The sequence below is a fragment of the Ranitomeya variabilis genome, chromosome 2, assembly GCF_051348905.1.
Source record: "Ranitomeya variabilis isolate aRanVar5 chromosome 2, aRanVar5.hap1, whole genome shotgun sequence".
Lineage (NCBI taxonomy): Eukaryota > Metazoa > Chordata > Amphibia > Anura > Dendrobatidae > Ranitomeya > Ranitomeya variabilis.
Genome location: NC_135233.1, coordinates 1037690473 through 1037710800, shown reverse-complemented (window position 1 = coordinate 1037710800; position 20328 = coordinate 1037690473). Strand labels below are relative to the sequence as shown.

The 20328-nt window shown below is 41.6% G+C and overlaps 1 protein-coding gene and 1 long non-coding RNA gene across 3 annotated transcripts in view; one reads left to right on the top strand and one right to left on the bottom strand.

Moving 5' to 3' along the window:
- The window catches only part of MBOAT2 (membrane bound glycerophospholipid O-acyltransferase 2), a 269915-nt gene that overhangs the window by 199449 nt on the left and 50138 nt on the right, over positions 1 to 20328 (top strand). The window lies entirely within an intron of this gene.
- The window catches only part of LOC143808577 (uncharacterized), a 121484-nt gene continuing 112792 nt past the window's right edge, over positions 11637 to 20328 (bottom strand). Inside the window, exon 3 of the long non-coding RNA XR_013221978.1 lies at positions 11637 to 11752. This is a non-coding gene — a long non-coding RNA (uncharacterized LOC143808577). The remainder of the gene's footprint in view (positions 11753 to 20328) is intronic.

The window sequence follows — 20328 nt, the reverse complement described above, 5'->3', positions numbered from 1 at the left end:
AGTGGACTTTATTAGCCCATATATGGTTTGCCAATGCTTTGGTTGTGACCTGCCTTTCTCACAGCCAAAATGTTGTCACACCATGTGGGCTAATAAAGTCCACTTTTTTTCATCATTTATTGCAGTGCTGCCTCCTCTTTTTTTATTTATATATACAAATGGATATTTGTTTGGAGGGCTCTGCATCTATATGGTGCTGTTCCATTTTTTCTATCTATCTGTGCATCTCAAAAAATTAGAATATCATTGAAAAGTTTAATTTATTTCAGTTCTTCAATACATAAAGTGAAACTCTTATATTATATAGAGTCATTACACACAGAGTGATCTATTTCAAGTGTTTATTTCTGTTAATGTTGATGATTATGGCTTACAGCCAATGAAAACCCAAAAGTCATTATCTCAGTAAATTAGAATACTTTATAACACCAGCTTGAAGAATGATTTTAAAATCTGAAATGTTGGCCTACTGAAATGTATATTCAATAAATGCACTTAGTACTTTGTCGGGGCTCCTTTTGCATCAAGCACTGCATCAATGCGGCATGGCATGGAGGCGATCAGCCTGTGGCACTGCTGAGGTGTTATGGAAGCCCAGGTTGCTTCAGCTCATCTGCATTGTTGGGTCTGGTGTCTCTCATCTTCCTCTTGACAATACCCCATAGATTCTCTGTGGGGTTAAGGTCAGGTGAGTTTGCTGCCAATCAAGCACAGTGATACTGTTGTATTTAAGCCAGGTATTGATACTTTTGGCAGTGTGGACAGGTATCAAGTCCTGCTGGAAAATTAAATTTCATCTCCAAAAAGCTTGTCGGCAGAGGGAATCGTGAAGTGCTCTAAAATTTCCTGGTAGACGGCTGCGCTGACTTTGGTCTTGATAAAACACAGTGGACGTACACCAGCAGATGACATGGCTCCCCAAACCATCACTGATTGTGGAAACTTCACACTAGACCTCCAGCAGCTTGGATTGTGGCCTCTCCACTCTTCCTCCAGACTCTGGGACCTTGATTTCTAAGGTCTATTGTGAAGTCTCCACAATCAGTGATGGTTTGGGGAGCCATGTCATCTGCTGGTGTAGGTCCACTGTGTTTTATCAAGACCAAAGTCTCTGTCTGTCTGTCTGTCTCATATTTATCTGTGGTTTTATATATAGAGAAAAAATGGAACAGCACAATACTATATTAGCGGGTGCCCGGGCCTCCCAGCAATTCATCCAATACTTGCCAAAAGTCCATAGAAGAGAAAAATGAAGGCAGCCCTCCATAAACATTTCAAGTGATAAAGTGGATTTTATTTAGACCCACATGGCGTGGCGCCGTTTTGGCTCACATGAGCCTTTCTCAAGCACTTGCTGAAGGCTCCAGTGACTGCTTGTCGTCCTCTTCTTAGGAGAACACCAGCTACAGAACATACTGTGCTAATGTGATATTGCAGCATATAGTACGAGTGGTAAAACAATCACAGGTTCAAGTCCCTCAAGCAGTCTAAAAAATGTTACAATAAAAAAATTAAAACATTGTTAGAATATAGCTATCACAGCTCTTTTCCCCGTTCAAGAAGAAGTTACACGTTTTTTAAAAATAAGCATATTTGGTATTTTTTTGTATCTATAAAAGTGCAAACTATGAAAATATTAAATTATTTAAAATGTGCAGTGAAAAATTACTTATTTTTGGTCAAACCAAAAAATTCATTAAAAAGTGATTTAAAAATGACCTATGGATCCCAAAATGGTATCATTAAAAAATATAGCTCAGCACGGAAAAAAAAAGTCCTCAAATAACTCTATCAATGGAAAAGTAGAAAAGTTACAGGACTCAGAAAATGGCAACACAAGCAATTTTTTTTTAAATTTGTTCAGGATTTATTTTAACAGAAATCTGTCAGCAGGTGTTTGCTATGTAAGCTGAGGACAGCATGAGGTTAGGGGGTTAAAGCACAGAATTCAACTTATCAAGATGGGTGCTATTGTTTACTTACAATCAGGGTTTTATCACTAAGACAGCATCATTGCTGTGACTAGCTGCCACGCTTGCCAGTCCGACTCCGCCCCCTCCTGTGATAAGCAGCTCACTGTTTATAAACCAAGAACATAGAGAGCCTGGTGTGGGCGGAGTTATCGGTGGTGTGGGCGGGGGCAGCTTGCTCAGCTCTGCCGCATTGCTAAATTTAAAAGTTCTGATTGTGTCAGGACGGCTGCACCCAGTAATCTATGTGTTAAGTCATTGGATTCAGGGTCCTTTTGGCTAAATCATGCGGTTCTCAGATGAGGTAACAAAAACCTCCTGACAGATTTCCTTTAACCACTAAAATAAATAATAATAAAAAAAAGTATTTATTTCGTATTGCCCATAGTAGGTCATTTTTACAGCATTTGGAACATTGTTAAACACAAGAAACAGTGGCGGAATGGCATTTATTACCATTTCACCCCATTTGGAATATTTTTACAATTTTCAGTACAAATAGTAAAATAAGGAGTGTCACTCACATCTATACTGTGCCCCCCCAAGAAAGCCCTCACATGGCTGTCTACGGAAACATTAAAAAAAAGTTATGGTTCTTGAAAGAACAGGATGTCAAAACAAAAGTGCAAAAAGAAAATTTGCCAGCTCTTGAAAAGTTTAGGCTCCAAAAATATAGGCAAAGCTTTGTGCAGCTCTGGATTCGGGCCACATGAATTACTGTGGGAAGATTATCAGGAGATAGACACGTAGTCAGACAGCAGAGATTTCATAAATTAGGTGACGGTAACTTGCAAAACAGGTTTGTTATTTGTTCAGTAATGGAAACCTTTTATATCATCAGATAAACATTGTTGCTTTTTTTGGAAGATTTTTATTGATTACTCAACATCATAAAGTGTAGCCATTGCTGTAAATATATTGTTGAAAAGTACATAACATATTGGTGATAAATATATGAAGTACTGTGCTAAAATTTTAGGCAGGTGTGGAAAAAATGCTATAAAAATAGAATAGTTAATAATTGCCCAAAATGAAGAAAAGAGAAATATAAATCAAGTCTATGTTTGGTGTGACTGCATTTTGCCTTTAACACTGAATCAACATGTGTGTGAGGAACAGCCCAGACTCTGACACATCGGTGAGGTTGTGGAAGACGACTTCATGTCGCAGGTCGTACATCTTAATCCTCACCTTCCCCAAACTATCGGATTCCTCAAGGCTCAGTCCCTGGTCCCCTCCTCTTCTCACTTTTGGACAAACCATCAGCAGATTTGGTTTCCAGCATCAGAACTATGCTGATGACACTCAATTATAGACCTCTTCTCCTGACATCACCCCCACACTTATACAAAGTACCAGGGATTGTCTGGGCGCTGTCAGTAACATCAGGTCCTCCCTCCACCTGAAACTGAATCTCTTCAAAGCTGAACTTCTTGCGTTCCTTCCTCTACTAACCTACCTATGCCAGATATTGTAATTTCCTTGTGTGATTCAGCCATAACTCCCAAGCAGCACGGGCTATGCCTTGGGGTTATATTTGACACAGAACTTTCCTTTATTCCCTACATCAAATCACTCACTCACACGCAGACACTTGCTTATCATGCAATAATATCAGGGAGGCCTCTGGTTGGCTCAACATTTATTCTGCAGCAGGACAACAACTCCAGACCTTCATCCAAAGTCATTGACAATATTTTTTTATGTAAAAGAAGAATAAATCCCAAGTGCTGATACGGCGCCATAGAGCCCTGATCTCAAAATAGTCTCTCTGGGATTACATGAAAAGACAGAAGGATTTACACAAGCGACATCCACAGAAGATCTGTGGTTAGTAAGGATGAATGGACCCGTTGAATTTCGGGTTCTGGTACGCGACCTAAACTTTATTTCAAAGTTTGATTTGGGTACCAGAACTTTATCTCAATTTGAACCAGAACCTGAACCTCATTCAAAAGAATACGGACTCTCTCTCTCCTTCCTTCCGGGAGAAGTCCATGTTCGGCGTTTAGCACTGGACACTGTTCGATACGAACGTCTAACTTTTAACTTCGCATTTGCTCATCTCCAGTGGTTAGCTCTCCAAGATGTTTGGAAGAACCTCCATACTGAGTTTCTTCAAAAACTGTGTGCAAGTGTACCCAGAATAATTCACGCAGTTTTGAAATCAAACGACTGTTACATCAAATATTGATTTGATTTAGATTTTTCCTTTGTTCATTCACTTTGTACGTTGTTGATAGAAATAAACTATTAACACTTCAATTTTTGAACTTATTCCTACTTTGCCTAAATCTTTTGCACAGTATGTCCATTTTTCCTACTCGTTGATGACTGGTTGTCAGCTTTATTGAGGGATCAGGTGACCGTTGCTGTTTATAATAGTCTATGGACAGTGGAGGGGGATGAGGAGAGAAAAGATAGACATAGAGGCAGACACACATGATATATACAGGTCCTTCTCAAAAAATTAGCAAATAGTGTTAAATTTCATTATTTACCATAATGTAATGATTACAATTAAACTTTCATATACTATAGATTCATTATCCACCAACTGAAATTTGTCAGGTCTTTTATTGTTTTAATACTGATGATTTTGGCATACAACTCCTGATAACCCAAAAAACCTGTCTCAATAAATTAGCATATTTCACCCGACCAATCAAATAAAAGTGTTTTTTTAATACCAAACAAAAAAACCATCAAATAATAATGTTCAGTTATGCACTCAATACTTGGTCGGGAATCCTTTGGCAGAAATGACTGCTTCAATGCAGCGTGGCATGGAGGCAATCAGCCTGTGACACTGCTGAGATGTTATGGAGGCCCAGGATGCTTCAATAGCGGCCTTAAGCTCATCCAGAGTGTTGGGTCTTGCGTCTCTCAACTTTCTCTTCACAATATCCCACAGATTCTCTATGGGGTTCAGGTCAGGAGAGTTGGCAGGCCAATTGAGCACAGTAATACCATGGTCAGTAAACCATTTACCAGTGGTTTTGGCACTGTGAGCAGGTGCCAGGTCGTGCTGAAAAATGAAATCTTCATCTCCATAAAGCATTTCAGCCGATGGAAGCATGAAGTGCTCCAAAATCTCCTGATAGCTAGCTGCATTGACCCTGCCCTTGATGAAACACAGTGGACCAACACCAGCAGCTGACATGGCACCCCACACCATCACTGACTGTGGGTACTTGACACTGGACTTCAGGCATTTTGGCATTTCCTTCTCCCCAGTCTTCCTCCAGACTCTGGCACCTTGATTTCCGAATGACATGCAAAATTTGCTTTCATCAGAAAAAAGTACTTGGGACCACTTAGCAACAGTCCAGTGCTGCTTCTCTGTAGCCCATTTCCTGCACATGCCTGTGCACGGTGGCTCTGGATGTTTCCACACCAGACTTAGTCCACTGCTTCCTCAGGTTCCCCAAGGTCTGGAATCGGTCCTTCTCCACAATCTTCCTCAGGGTCCGGTCACCTCTTCTCGTTGTACAGCGTTTTCTGCCACATTGTTTCCTTCCAACAGACTTACCATTGAGGTGCCTTGATACAGCACTCTGGGAACAGCCTATTTGTTGAGAAATTTCTTTCTGGGTCTTACCCTCTTGCTTGAGGGTGTCAATGATGGCCTTCTTGACATCTGTCAGGTCCCTAGTCTTACCCATGATGGGGGTTTTGAGTAATGAACCAGGCAGGGAGTTTTTAAAAGCCTCAGGTATCTTTTGCATGTGTTTAGAGTTAATTAGTTGATTCAGAAAATTAGGGTAATGGGTCGTTTAGAGAACCTTTTCTTGATATGCTAATTTATTGAGACAGGTTTTTTGGGTTATCAGGAGTTGTAGGCCAAAATCATCAGTATTAAAACAATAAAAGACCTGACAAATTTCAGTTGGTGGATAATGAATCTATAATATATGAAAGTTTAATTGTAATCATTACATTATGGTAAATAATGAAATTTAACACTATATGCTAATTTTTTGAGAAGGACCTGTGTATATATATATATATATATATATCATGTGTGTATGTGCATCAAACGGTACTCTATACAATTTAAGACCATATTCTTCTATGTGTTTAGATCTTCAGATACCTCCTTAGTGCAGGGGTTCAGCAACTTCATTATAGGTCCTGTGCTTAGTTACATGGGAAAACTTTCCTGTGAAGGCAGGACACCAGTGCTTTATGTGCAGGGGCCGGGATGACTGATTATTTCAGTATATAAGCCTGGCTAATGCATACACAGATATGGGCCCTGGCTTAGCTATTGAATTGAGCAGTCAGCCAGTCCCCTTTATACACAGAACTGATGACGTTCCCGTGTGCAATACAGTGGGTCACCATATGAGGCCTTGCACGATACTACATTAGATTAATGCTGCATGCAACAGAACATGTTTATTTTTTTCTCTATATGCCTACATGTGTGTTGGGCAGAATAAAGCTTTTTCTCCACTTTTTTCCACCTGAAATAATTGCCTCTATATATATGGGTCGGGCCACCGTGACATCCCCGCTGAGAACCGAAGGACCCGGTGCCGAGTACCCCGTTGCCCTTGCGTGGGGGCGATTATTTATATATATATATATATATATATATATATATATATATATATATATATATATATATATATATATATATATATATATATATATATATATATAATATATAACTCCTAAACCCTTCATCCAATTTTAATGTGGAAACCCTCAAATGAAAGCTGAAAGTCTGAACTTCAACTGCATCTGAATTGTTTTGTTTAAAATCCATTGTGGTAATGTCTGTAACCAGAATTAGAAAAATGTTGCCTCTGTCCAAATATATATGGACCTAACATATATATATATATATATATATATATATATATATATATATATATATATATATATATATATATATATATATATATATATATATATATATATATATATATATATATATAATTTTTTTTTTTTTTTTTTCATTACGGCCAAGCACTCAGTTACATCAGTGCCCTGGCCTCTTTAAAGAAACATATTCTCCATTTGTCATCATGCCTGTGCCTTTAGATCCAACTTCTTCGGACTCCTTTTCCTGCTATGGGAGATCCTCTCCAGATGAGTCAGGAGTAGTGATGAGTGAATATACTCGTTACTTGAGATTTCTCGAGCATACTCGGGTGTCCTCTGAGTATTTTTTATTGCTCGGAGATTTAGTTTTCCTCACCTCAGCTGAATGATTTACATCTGTTAGCCAGCTTGATTACATGTGGGGATTCCCTAGCAACCAGGCAATCCCCACATGTACTCAGGCTGGCTAATAGCTGTAAATCATTCAGCTGAGATGAGAAAAACTAAATCTCCGAGCACTAAAAAATACTCGGAGGTCACCCGAGCGTGCTCAGGAAATCTCGAGTACTGAGTATATTCGCTCATCACTAGTCTGGAGAAACTAAGACACAGTCCAAGTAAACTTCAACAATAACATCTTTACTGATTCCGTTACACAGCACAGCCATAGACCTCACATTCTTGACAACGGGTTTCATAGACAACATTCCTTTTCTTTCCCTGCACTTCTCTCGTGATCACAAAGCGTGGGCCCGGGTCAGACCATCCCTGACGGTCCCTCAGAATTTTCTCTATGCAACTTTGCTACGGGGATGCTTCCCTCTGTCTGTTTTTCACCAGACAAAAGATCATTAATCTGCAAAGTATAAAGCCACTGAAAGAGAGTACTGTCCATCTGTTCTGCCTTTAGATCACGTTGTTACTGTTTGTACTCGCTACTTCCATGGGGACCCTTAACCGCTTCGCCCCGGTTTTAAGGGTTTCCGCCCTGACCATGAGTTGCCGCATTTTGAGTCTTCAGCTGTTCTAACCCGCTGGTTGTCCGTACTGTAGCTGTGGATGGCTGAGGTGCTATTCCCTCTCTAAAGGAAGCATTCTCAGCTTACCAAACAGCAGCCCCTCCTATGTTAACTATTTACTGTTCTAATGACTAGGTGAGAGCTATGTACAATATGTTGTCTCCCATCTAGTGGCCAACAGGTGCATTACACTTTCCCTAATGCAAATGCAACATATAATACATATTTACAATACACAGTAATACACCAAGAGTGTAGCAGTACCATGCTAAGTAGGCGGTAATACATGTACCCGTGTAGCAATACCAATATATATAATAACATAAATACACTAGACCGTATCAGGACCTGTTAAGGAGGAAAAGCAAAGGGGACATAATCCTTCATCCCCTTGCATTCCCCCTTCCCTTTAATTTGGTCGTCCTCGACCAGATGCCACATAAACCTTTATTTACATAAAATACTCCATGCAGGGAGATGACGATCAAACGTGGCAGTCTTTATACTGTCACAGGTGGCCCACAGTGAGCCAAGTCCACAAAACTTGGTGCAGCATAGTCCGTGCTGCAGGAACATAATCCTGGCTCCCAGTTCTCCAGGAGTAGTAGTTCAACAATATGTAGTTTTTAGGGCATGACCCTTACATGGGGTCTGAAGTCATTTAGGGGTGAGCTCCCTCTTCCCTTGAAGAGAGCACGGTCCCTCCTCTGTTGAGACTAAGCATTTGGGAGGACCTATTCATTAGGTCAACAGTCCTTAAAGTGGAAAGGCGTCTCTCCCTAATGCAGCTGTCTGGTTCAGTAACAGTCTGTTGCCACAGCCACACACGGTCCGTTAGTCCAGGGAACCAATTTATTTATTTTTTTAAAGATGCAGTTCTGCTTTTCAGCAGAAAGGGCACAACAAAACAAGAAGAATAAAATGAAGTTCACTGTCCAGCCGCATTACACCTACCTCTTGGGGTGTTTCAGGGCTCCATCGCCCGCAGGGACGCAGAACAGTCCCATGTTTTCTTTTGGGGACGCAGAACAGTCCCATCTTTCAAGGTGCAACGTGCACTACTCTTTACTTAGCAAAAGATAGAATCAAAAAAATACTCGGAGGTCACCCGAACGTGCTCGGGAAATCTCGAGTACTGAGTATATTCGCTCATCACTAGTCTGGAGAAACTAAGACACAGTCCAAGTAAACTTCAACAATAACATCTTTACTGATTCCGTTACACAGCACAGCCATAGACTTCACATTCTTGACAACGAGTTTCACAGAACAACATTCCTTTTCTTTCCCTGCACTTCTCTTGTGATCACAAAGTGTGGGCCCGGGTCAGACCATCCCTGATGGTCCCTCAGCATTTTCTCTATGCAGCTGTGCTACAGGAATGCTTCCCTCGGTCTGTTTCGCACCAGACACAAGATCATTAATCTGCGAGGTATAAAGCCACTGAAAGCGAGTACTGTCCTTCTGTTCTGCCTTTGCACCACGTCTTTACTGTTTGTACTCACTGCTTCATGGGGACCCTTAACCGCTTCGCCCCGGTTTTAAGGGTTTCCTCCCAGACCATGAGTTGCCACATTTTACATCTTCAATAAATGCACAAGTTTATGTTGCTATTTTGGACACTTTTCTTATCCCATTTTGAGTCTTCAGCTGTTATAACCTGCTGTTTATCCATATTGCAGCTGGGGATGGCAGAGGTGCTATTCCCTTCACGTTGTGTGACAGCTGTCTTGTCCTGGGCCTATAGCCCTTGTGGACGGTTCGGGCGTCCCTAGCCCTCTGACTCCCTTAAAGAAACGTTCTCAGCTTACCAAACAGCAGCCCCTCCTATGTTAACTTTTTACAATTCTAAACACTAGGTGAGAGCAACAGTGTGTACAATATGTTGTCCCCCATCTAGTGGCCAACAAGTGCATTACACTTTCCCTAATAAAAATGCAACACATAATATGTATTAACAATACACGGTAATACATGAAGATTGTAGCAGTACCATAAGTAGGCAGTAATACATGTACCCATGCAGCAATACCAATATACATAGTAACATATATACATCAGACAGTATCAGGACCTGTTAAGGAGATATATATATATATATATATATATATATATATATATATATATATGTAATATATATATGTGTAATATATATATATATATATATATATATATGTATATATATATATATGTATATATATAAGTGTATATATATAATCTCTCTATCTGCAGAGTAGGCAGGGTCAGGGCACATAGGCATAGTTACAGGACGGCATTTTGTTATTTTTTAAACAAAGGTAGAGGGATATTTTATGCAGCAATTATTGTTCCCGCCCGCTATGTTACCTCTTTCAGAGTTTCCATACAGTATGATGTCCCCCAAAATGCAGTACCTCTCACATACAGTACCTCTTACATGCACAGTGTGACGACTCCTCAGAAAGCCTCCACATTATGATGCTGAACAGTTCTCCCTGTACAGTGTAAGGCACCCACAGTACATCACTCCACACAGTATGATGCCCACACACTGACCTCCACACAGTATGACGTCCGCACAATACACCACCCCCACACTGTATAATGCTCTCACAATACATCCCCCCACAGTCTCATAGATCTCCCCACACAGTAGAACTCCAATAGCCCTCCACAAATAGCATGGAGGTCCCACTGTGTAATGGCCCCCAGATTTCTCCCATACACATTATGGTCTCATAGCCCCCCCCATCAGTATGATTTTCCCACAGCCCGCAAACCGTATGGTAGTTCCATAGTATGATGCTCCCACAGCCCCTCACAAGGTATGATGCCCCCATACAGTATGATGCCCCCACATCCCCAAAACAGTATAATGGCCCATAAATCCCTCCTTACAGTATGTTGATCCCATAGCCTTTCACACAGTTTGATGTCCCCACAGCCTCCCAAACAGTATGATGGTCCCACAGTACCCTCCAGCATTAATGACTGACAAAATACTCGTCTCACCCACAAATCGCCTGGCGTGTTGCTCTGCTCTGTGCCTTGTGTGGCCTGAGACACAACAGGCATGAATTAATGATGCCATTAGGCCCGCTGTGCTGAGACTCCGAGCTCAGAAGCACAGGCAGCATGGTGGCACAGGGAGCGGACGGCTCACGGTTCCATCATTGTATTCAGTGGTATCTGCACCCTGAGAGTGCCCAACTGGCCTTGTCTATCCTATGGCTCTCATAGTGGCCGCCTCTGTGCCTCTCTCTTCTATTATACCTCCTTTGTTTATCCTCATGTCGGCCTTTGTTCACATGTCCAAATAACTTACGGAATAAGTGTCCCACTCAAGGACCAACATGCCATTGGTGTTGACGGCACAGGGGCCCAAGTGGTAAGGGGGCAGAAGCAGGTGAAACTGTGCGTTATGATGGGTTATTGCATCCTCTCTTGGTTCCATTGCTCTAGTTCTGCAAACAGTAGCAGTAGTGGGGTCCCATTGATTATTGTGGGATCTGGAATAAAAGAAATAGTTCTGCATGCAAGTCTTAAGAAAAAAAAAAAAAAAAGGGACATTAAATGGGACCCCATAATATTCAATGAATCACTTATTCCACAAGCACTGTGTGAAGAGAATATGATTTATTATTTCTCTGATTTGTTGTTAGCGGTGGGGTATTCGAATTGATTTATGTGATCTTGTGCCTTTCATACATCACAAAACAACCTGACTCAGAAGATCCGGAGACCTCTGCTGTCCTCGCACTCTTCCCCGATGATGTAGTATTCTCCCCGGCATCATGTGCCTCTGCTGGGATGGAAGGAGAGGCCATTAGCTAATCCTCTGATGCTGTTTTTCCACATTACTGGGCATTCATTTTCGGAAGCAGTGAATAACATAATGACAAACAGGATGCTGGAGAATCTTGTGCCTCCAATATTAAACACAGCTACTGTCTATAATAAATAATAAAAATGGTGTAAGGAATTAATGCGCGCTCTCCTCCGTACATGTCTGCCATCGATGTAGCATTCTCAGCCATACAGCTCCCTTAAAAGGGAAATATAGGGGTTACAATATGCTTTTCTATTCTAATTACAAACTTTTTGTAGATATTTGTAATATATATTAAAGGGTTTGTATCATCAGAAATTATATATTTGTTTAAATTAAATTTTTATGTCTAATTATTTTATTTTATTTTATCATATTAAAATAAAATTAAAAAAACTCTTGCAATTTCCCCACTGGCCACTAGGATTGATATTACATTTCTGCTCCCTGTTCTTCACATGGACATTAGCAGCAATAAAATGACTCGGACCCTATTTGTTTGTGTAGAAGCGTTATCTGAGCATGCTCTAATGAAGAAGACACGTCATTGTGGAGGAGGTAAGCTGTGCCCATCACTTATTTTAAATGGTGGCTGCTGCGTTATCTGCTGCTGTGTATAGAGGTGTGGCGTCATTGTCAGCCTGTCTGTGATGATAATGAGACTACTGAATTGTCCTTTCTAAAGAATAGGAAGACGGAGTCTAGTGTAAGTTCTACAGACCCAAGTACAAACTTGCAATATTTCTGCTTTTTTGTCCCCCCAAACATAGTACTGTAAAAAATAACAAAATACAAAAATTCTCCTCCGTAAAACTGTACGTGACTGGTTGTAGTGTTGATACATTTTTACTATTTTTCTCCTTTTTTTTCAGTGTAAAAATACTCTTCATATAATATATACAATAAAAGTTATTCTGTCCTTTTGATTTCTTAATATTTATTATAATGGTCAAATCTCTTTTCATTCATGCAGAATTCAAAATCCCTGGCATAGAAATATTGAAAAAAAAAATTCTTGCTGCTGCCACTAGAGGGAGCATTAGTGCATACAAACACTGAACTCAACAATAAGAGCACTAAGCTCCCCCTAGTGGTAGCTCCAGGAAGCCAGAAATCAATAAACTCGGCAAATCCTAAAAAATGAGCTCCAAAATGTTGGACCAAGAGCAACATTGTGTTAATAGTTGTATATTCCGTTAAAAACTACAGACCGTATTCCCCCCTCCAGAAACAAAACAGACTAAATTAATTTTGACACTTAAAATCATAGTCCACTCATTAGCTTGTAAGGTCACGTCAAATAACTGGGTCATGCTGGGTAGGAATTAAGGAAACCAATTAGAACAGAAGTGAATGGTAACAGACAGCGTCACTATATTTTATCATATATGGGGCTCAGCAGCTGTATAATGAATGATGACTCCTTTAATTGCAGTCCACATTGCTTATTCTTCTATCTCTACAATTTTCAGCGATGATTTTTATTTCTGTACTATCACAGGATACACAGCTATGTGAATCATTTCTGCACATCTATCCCCTATGACAACAATTCCAGTCCCTTTAGTTATCAGTTGAATGTTATTAGAAGGACATTAGGCCTCATCATGACATTTAATTGGATTTTATTTTTTATTTTGTAGAAGGTATGAAAAAGTGAAATAGGAAAAAACAATCTGATTGGTTCTTCTTTTCGGCTGGACCCCCAGCGATCAGTAAGTTGGAGGAGGGAGCTCAGGACCACACGTCACACATCTGTCACTGACTGCAGCCGCCAGAGTTCTGATCCCTGCTGTTAACCATTTATATGTCAATCTCTGACATTAAGCGTTCACTGACTCCAGTCTCTAGAGAGTTGAGCTCTGATCCCTGCTATTAGCTGTTTGTATGTCAATCTCTGACAGCAGCCACCAGAGTTGAGCGATGATCCCTGCTGTTAACCATTTATATGTCAATTTCTGACAGCAGCTTTCACTGACTGCAGCCACCAGAGTTGAGCGATGATCCCTGCTGTTAACCATTTATATGTCAATCTCTGACAGCAGCATTCACTGACTTCAGCCACCAGAGTTGAGCGATGATCCCTGCTGTTAACCATTTACATGTCAATCTCTGACATTAAGCGTTCACTGACTGCAGTCGCTAGAGAGTTGAGCTCTGATCCCTGCTATTAGCCGTTTATAAGTCAATCTCTGACAGCAGCCACCAGAGTTGTGATGATCCCTGCTGTTAACCATTTATATATCAATCTCTGATAGCAGCGTTCAAATGATATTGCGATTCTGAGCCACTGATGGATTACCAACCAAGGTGTTGACGAAGACCCTTGTCACTCCTGTGAAGCTCATCCATGGGTGGAGAGTCATGGGAGACCATTATTTTCTCTATATACAGCGAAACTTTACTAATGCATTAAATAGAGTAATCAATCTCAGGTTTAAGTTCCTTAAAGCGGACCTTTCACCAAATTTTTCATATTGAATGGCACAAAGCATGTAGTACTGGCTGCAGAGCAGAATAAAATGTTTTTTTTTTGTATTTTGCATCTCTTGCCAAGAAATTAGCAAAGTATTTAGCACCAAGTGAGTTTACTGTCACAAGTGTGTCACGTCCTCCTGGGAGATCTGGGGTTAGAAGATCACTAGATGCTGTGAATCGCAGATCTTCCATTTGTCCTCTGTGTTTTGTGTCCTATATTAAAGGGATGTGGTTTCCTTTGGTGCTGATGAGGTTAACAACCCTTTTTATGCTGGTCAGAAACTTGCAGCTCCATTTTAGCTGCTTCTGATCTGGTCATTACCTCTCCCTATAAAACCTGGCCAGGTCTTCTCTGCCTTGCCAATTATAGCTTTGAGACCCCCCTTCCTTACCAAAGACCGTCACAGCATGACATTAACTTTTTGAAAAATCCAAGTGGGTGAAAGTTTTCATTTTGTGCACTTCTGCTTCCTGTATGATGCTGACCAATCATAAGCAGGCAGAAAAACAGTAGAGACATAACACGCCTCCACAATAGCTTATGTTTGTCAGTGTGTAAGACGTAATGACTGAGCTCTGATCCCCTGGTCTAACCCCCTGCATGATTAGAAAGTGCTGGGAGATTAAAGCACAGATGTAACATGAAAAATTAGGTTCCGTACTGCCCCTTCCCCCACACTGTATGTCACACTGTGTGTTGTGCTATGGATAATTTGTAATCATACAATAAAAAGTCAGTACAGTGTGTAAAAAGTAAGCAATTTAAAACATTATGGGTCTTGTAAAATGGCAAAACAAGCAATTTTTTTTTTTATTTTTTTTTTTAATTTTCCAATTTTTTTTTTAACCACTTAAACAAAAACTGTGCGTGTTTGGTATCTGTGTAATCGTACTGCTCCGGAGAATCATACTGACAAGTCAGTTTTACCGTATAGTGAACATAGTAGATTGAGAATTGATGGCGTTTTGAGGGCAAAGGGCGGTCACACCAAACAATGATTTGATTTAGATTTTTGTTCGTTCCATTTGCATTTTGTTAATTCATTGACATATCATACAGCATTTTTTCCATGCCTGCCCTTTACTTTTGCCCAGTACTGTATGCCCATTGGGTATAAGTCAGGCTTCTGCTGAAATATAATAAAATAAGGATTTCAGTGGCCAGGGCTCTTCTGATGGCAGTAACTATACATGCTCGAGCATGCATCTTTATTGGATTGTTGGTAAAAGAGACCGATGGCCGCACGAGCAATTGGTAAACTCGGATGATTTTATAGGGGTTGTCTAGGACTTTAACATTGTGGCCTATCTTTAGTGTAGGTCATCAATGTCTGATCGATGTGGGTCCCCCCAATCAACTATTCCTGGTGATACCGGCAGATGGTACTGCTCAGTCACCGAGTTGCACAGCTCTGTTGACTGTACAGTGGCGGCGGCCGGGTACAGCACACCCGCTCTCTATCCAAATCAACAGGCAGCTGATGTGCAGTACCGGCCGCGGCCACTACTCCGCTGATGGAGCTGTGCAGCTCAGTAGCTGAACAGTTCCGTCTGTCGACACAACGAACAGCTGATGGGCGGGAGTGTCGTGTATCACACCCTGACCAATCATAAAGGATTGGCCATCAATGTTAAAGTCCCGGACAACCCCTTTAAGGAACTGCTTCAAGTCAATCAACAAGACAATGATTGACTTGAAGCAACCCCTTACGTTTTTTTTTTTAGAACGGTTCAGCCTCCTGCCTTTATATAGATGAACTTGTAAGTAATGACATTTCCCCTGTTAGATCTGTCAATATTAATACATCATCCAGTATATACTATGTCCTTCAGCGTTATCAAGGTGCAGTATATTATTGGGGGCCCCCATCAGAAAATGCTCCCTGAGACATCGTATCCTCCTAGTCCGGCCTCATATATACCTATGTGATATGGTGGTGCCAGGCGTCACTAAGGACTCTAATAATAGCCAACCTCATAAATCCCTTTAAACCTTTTTTTTTTGGCTCAGTAAGGCTGTTCCCATGTTATCAGGAACCTTGGACTACTGTAGGATAAATCAAAGAAAGGTAAAATGAGCAATTGTGAGTACACAGTGCAGCATAATATGACGACTGCAATATAGTGAGAGGATAAAATATTGGATGGGACGAGGAGTGTTTCTTTAAGTATTAAAAAAAATATATTCAGAAGTTTGTAAAAATAAATAAATGTAATTTGCTTGTGTCGCCATTTCCCAAGACTTGTAACATTTTCTATTTTTGGTCGATGGGGCTGGGTATTTTTTAGCACTAAAGCTGGTATTTTTATTGATTCCATTTTGGGGTAGATTGGATGTTTTGATTTTCCATTATTGTGCTTTAAATTGGTGTGGCGACCAAAAAAAAACACGTAATTCTGGCTTTTCTAAAAAAAAATTAATTTTCATTGCACTGATTACTGATCTGGTTAATGTATTTTGTATTTTGATAGATCGGACGTGGTGATACCAAATACATGTATTTTTTTTTTCTTTTTCATGGAAGAAAAGGAGGGGTGATTTGTGCTTTTATTTTTATTTTTTTCATATTTTTAAAATCTTTTTTTCACTTTTTACTATATTTAATAGTCCCCTAAAGGGACCTGAACTTACGATAATCTGATCACTTTTGCAATACACGGCAGTGCTCCAGTATTGCTGTGTATAGCGAAAATCACCGTCACCTATGAACGCCAGCTCCGCTCCACCTGCGGCTGTTGGAGGCAGATAATAGCTGAATAATTCCCGGATCTGGCCTATGAGGTAACTGTAAGTCACATGTCAGGAAGGGGTTAAAGTAAATGACCGGTTACATTTAAAAAGAAACCTCTAAATATGTTATAAATCGTTTGATTTATTTCTTAATACATCTTTAGTGATTCGAGCTTCTTTTGTCTCATACAGAGCTCCAAATCCTATGCGATAAAATAAGAATAGGAGATAACATATTGCTTACCTGCAGTAGCCACTAGAGGGAGCTCTTGCAGGTTACAGCTCTCTATCTCCCCCTAGTGGTGGCTTTAGATAGTTTGCAGGTTTCCTTTTAAACCTAAAGTGGCATGTAAAAGTTTGCCCCCCAGTCAAAATTACTGTTAATGTGAACAGTTAAGCAAGTTGAAGATGAAATGATCTTTAAATGACCTAAAGGAAGCCCATGCCGTTCTTTAAATGTTTTTATTTAATACACAATGTATACAGCGGGTGTAGAATATAACTCCCATCATTGTCACCTGATCGATGAGATCCGTCACCCGAGAACAGCTAACTGTACCGCTTTTTCCCAGGTGCCAGTACGTGTCACACTGATGACACCCGGATATTATTCATGTATCAGTGTCCACGTGTGCCGCACTCATTTTGTCTGTGCTGCGCAAAAAAAAGGACCTGTCTGTGGGGGTTCACACGAGGAAAAAAAACTGACCCAGGCCTAGACTGGAGAGCATGGCTGCTTTTAGCCTACGATCCATAAGATGCGTCCTTCATCTTGCATGAATCGGGTCTCAGTACCTCACGCCTCTTATCTCCGCAGCCATAAACATCCCCCTGCCTTTACATGCTGCGAGCTGTACTTCATGTAAATGGAGAGGCCGCCCGGGCGGCTGCTAACACCGAACAAGTTGTCTTATGAAGACAGGTGTTGAGGCTCGTGGTCTTTACCGAATGTATTGTGTGCACATAATGGACCATTAAATCAGGATAATGACCACACTCTGCCGGCAGAAAGCAATGGCCGTAATGGGGAGGAAAATGCTGAGGTGCACATTGCTGAGGTTGGGTCAGAGCGCGGCATAGTAATTGTCTATCACTCTGCAGCCGTGTGTGTACGAGGCAGAGATTGCACCAGCAGCAATCATCGACCATCACCTTTCCTTTCCTCCTTGGGAAAGGTCAGGCGCCTCTAGTAATTGTAAGCATCTGTCTATGCCCCTCCGGTGGCCATGTCGATGCCGCGCGCCCTGATGGAAGGATCTGTTCTCCCTCTCATCAGTTGGAATTGGAGCAATCTTCTATTTGCTTTTGTTTTAGACTGATTATCGCAGCCTTGCAAGTGGTGAAATTCTGCAAAACTTGCTAGGTCAGCAAAGTAAGAAAGGATGGGATAAAGGGAGGGGAAATCAGGAGAGAAGCTGTCCACCGCTTTATGGAAATCAAACGTCAATTTGTAATTATCAAGCATTCTTCTCAACACTGAAAGTTAACCCTTTTCCAAAGATTTGCAGTATATATACATCATGGGAGGGAAGGACTTCGAGACCGATGAGGTATATACACGTCATGGTGATTATTATTCTACATTATTATAATAATGTAAATGTATTATTATACATTTTTATAGCGCCATTTATTCCATGGCGCTTTACATGTGAAAAGGGGGCAAATATAGACAAATACATTAAACATTAGCAAAAAACAAGGCATAGAGGTACATAAGGAGGGAGGACCCTGCCAGTGAGGGATCAGTGTCCGCAGGGGATGGGTGAGGATACACTAGGAGAGGGTAGAGCTGGTCGTGCGGCGGTTCAGTAGGTTGAGGATCACTGCAGGCTGTAGGCTTGTCGGAAGAGGTGAGTCTTCAGGTTCTTTTTGAAAGTTTCTGTGGTAGGCGAGAGTCTGATGTGTTGGGGTAGAGAATTCCAGAGTATGGGGGAAGCACGGGAGAAGTCTTGGATGCGGTTATGGGAAGAAGAGATGAGAGGGGAGTAGAGAAGGAGATCTTGAGAGGATCAAAGGTTGCATGTAGGTAAGTACCGGGAGACGAGGTCACAGATGTAAGGAGGAGACAGGCTGTGGATGGCTTTGTATGTCATGGTTAGGGTTTTGAACTGGAGTCTCTGGGCGATAGGAAGCCAGTGAAGGTCTTGGCATAATCGAGAGGCTGGGGAATAGTGGGGAGACAGGTAGGTTAGTCCGGCAGCAGAGTGTAGGATGGATTGGAGTGGTGCCAGAGTGCTAGAGGGGAGGCCAGAGAGTAGGAGGTTGCAGTTGTCAAGGCGGGAGATAAGGGCATGCACTAGTGTTTTTGTGGTGTCGCGGTCAAGGAATGCGCAGATCCGGGAAATATTTTTTAGTTTGAGACGGCAGGAGGAGGCAAGGGCTTGGATATGTGGCTTGAAAGAGAAGGCAGAGTCGAGGATCACACCGAGGCACTCGGGCATGTGGAACTGGGGAAAGTGAGCAGCCGTTAACATTGATGGATAGGTCTGGTGGAGGGGTAGAGTGAGATAGGGGGAAAGATGATGAATTCTGTTTTGTCCATGTTCAGTTTTAGAAAGGGAGCAGAAAAGAAGGCCGAGATAGCAGACAGACAGTGTGGGATTTTGGTAAGTAAGGAGGTGAGGTCAGGCCGGGATAGGTAGATCTGCGTGTCATCGGTGTAGAGATGATACTGCATACTGTGGGATTCTATGAGCTGTCCCAGGCCGAAGGTGTATATGGAGAAGAGTAGGTGTCCTAGAACAGAGCCTTGAGGAACACTGACAGACAAGGGGCGGAGTGAGGAGGTGGTGTGGGAGAGGGAGACACTGAATGTTCAGCCTGTAAGATATGACGAGATCCAGGATAGGGCCAAATCTGTGATGCCAAGAGATGAGAGGATCTGTAGAAGAAGGGATTGGTCCACAGTGTCAAAGGCAGAAGACAGGTCTAGGAGAAGGAGGACAGAGTAATGTCACTTGCTCTTGGCAGTTAGTAAGTAATTGGCGACTTTAGTTAGGGCAGTTCCAGTTGAGTGATGGAGTCGGAGGCCAGATTGTAAGCGGTCAAAGAGGGAGCAGGAGGAGAGGTGGGAGGACAGGTCAAGATGGACGTGTTGTTCCAGTAATTTGGAGGCGTAAGGGAGAAGAGATATCGGGTGATAGTTACACAGAGGATGGGTCAAGGGAGGGCTTTTTGAGGATGGTTGTGATCTTGGCATGCTTGAAGGATGGAGGGGAAGACGCCTGTTGTGGGTGAGAGGTTGAAGAGGTGCGTTGGGGTTGGGATGAAGACCGTGGCTAGGTTAGGGATGAGATGGGATGGTATCGGGTCAAGCGTGCAAGTGGTGAGGTGTGATCTTGACAGGAGGGTGGAGAGCTGATCTTCTGTCATGATGGAGAAGCTGGTTTTGGGGGAACAGGGTTGAGCAGCTAAAAGGGGCATTGGGCGCTGTGGACCAAAGCTTTCTCTGATCGTATCAATCTTCTGTTTAAAGAAAGAGGCAAA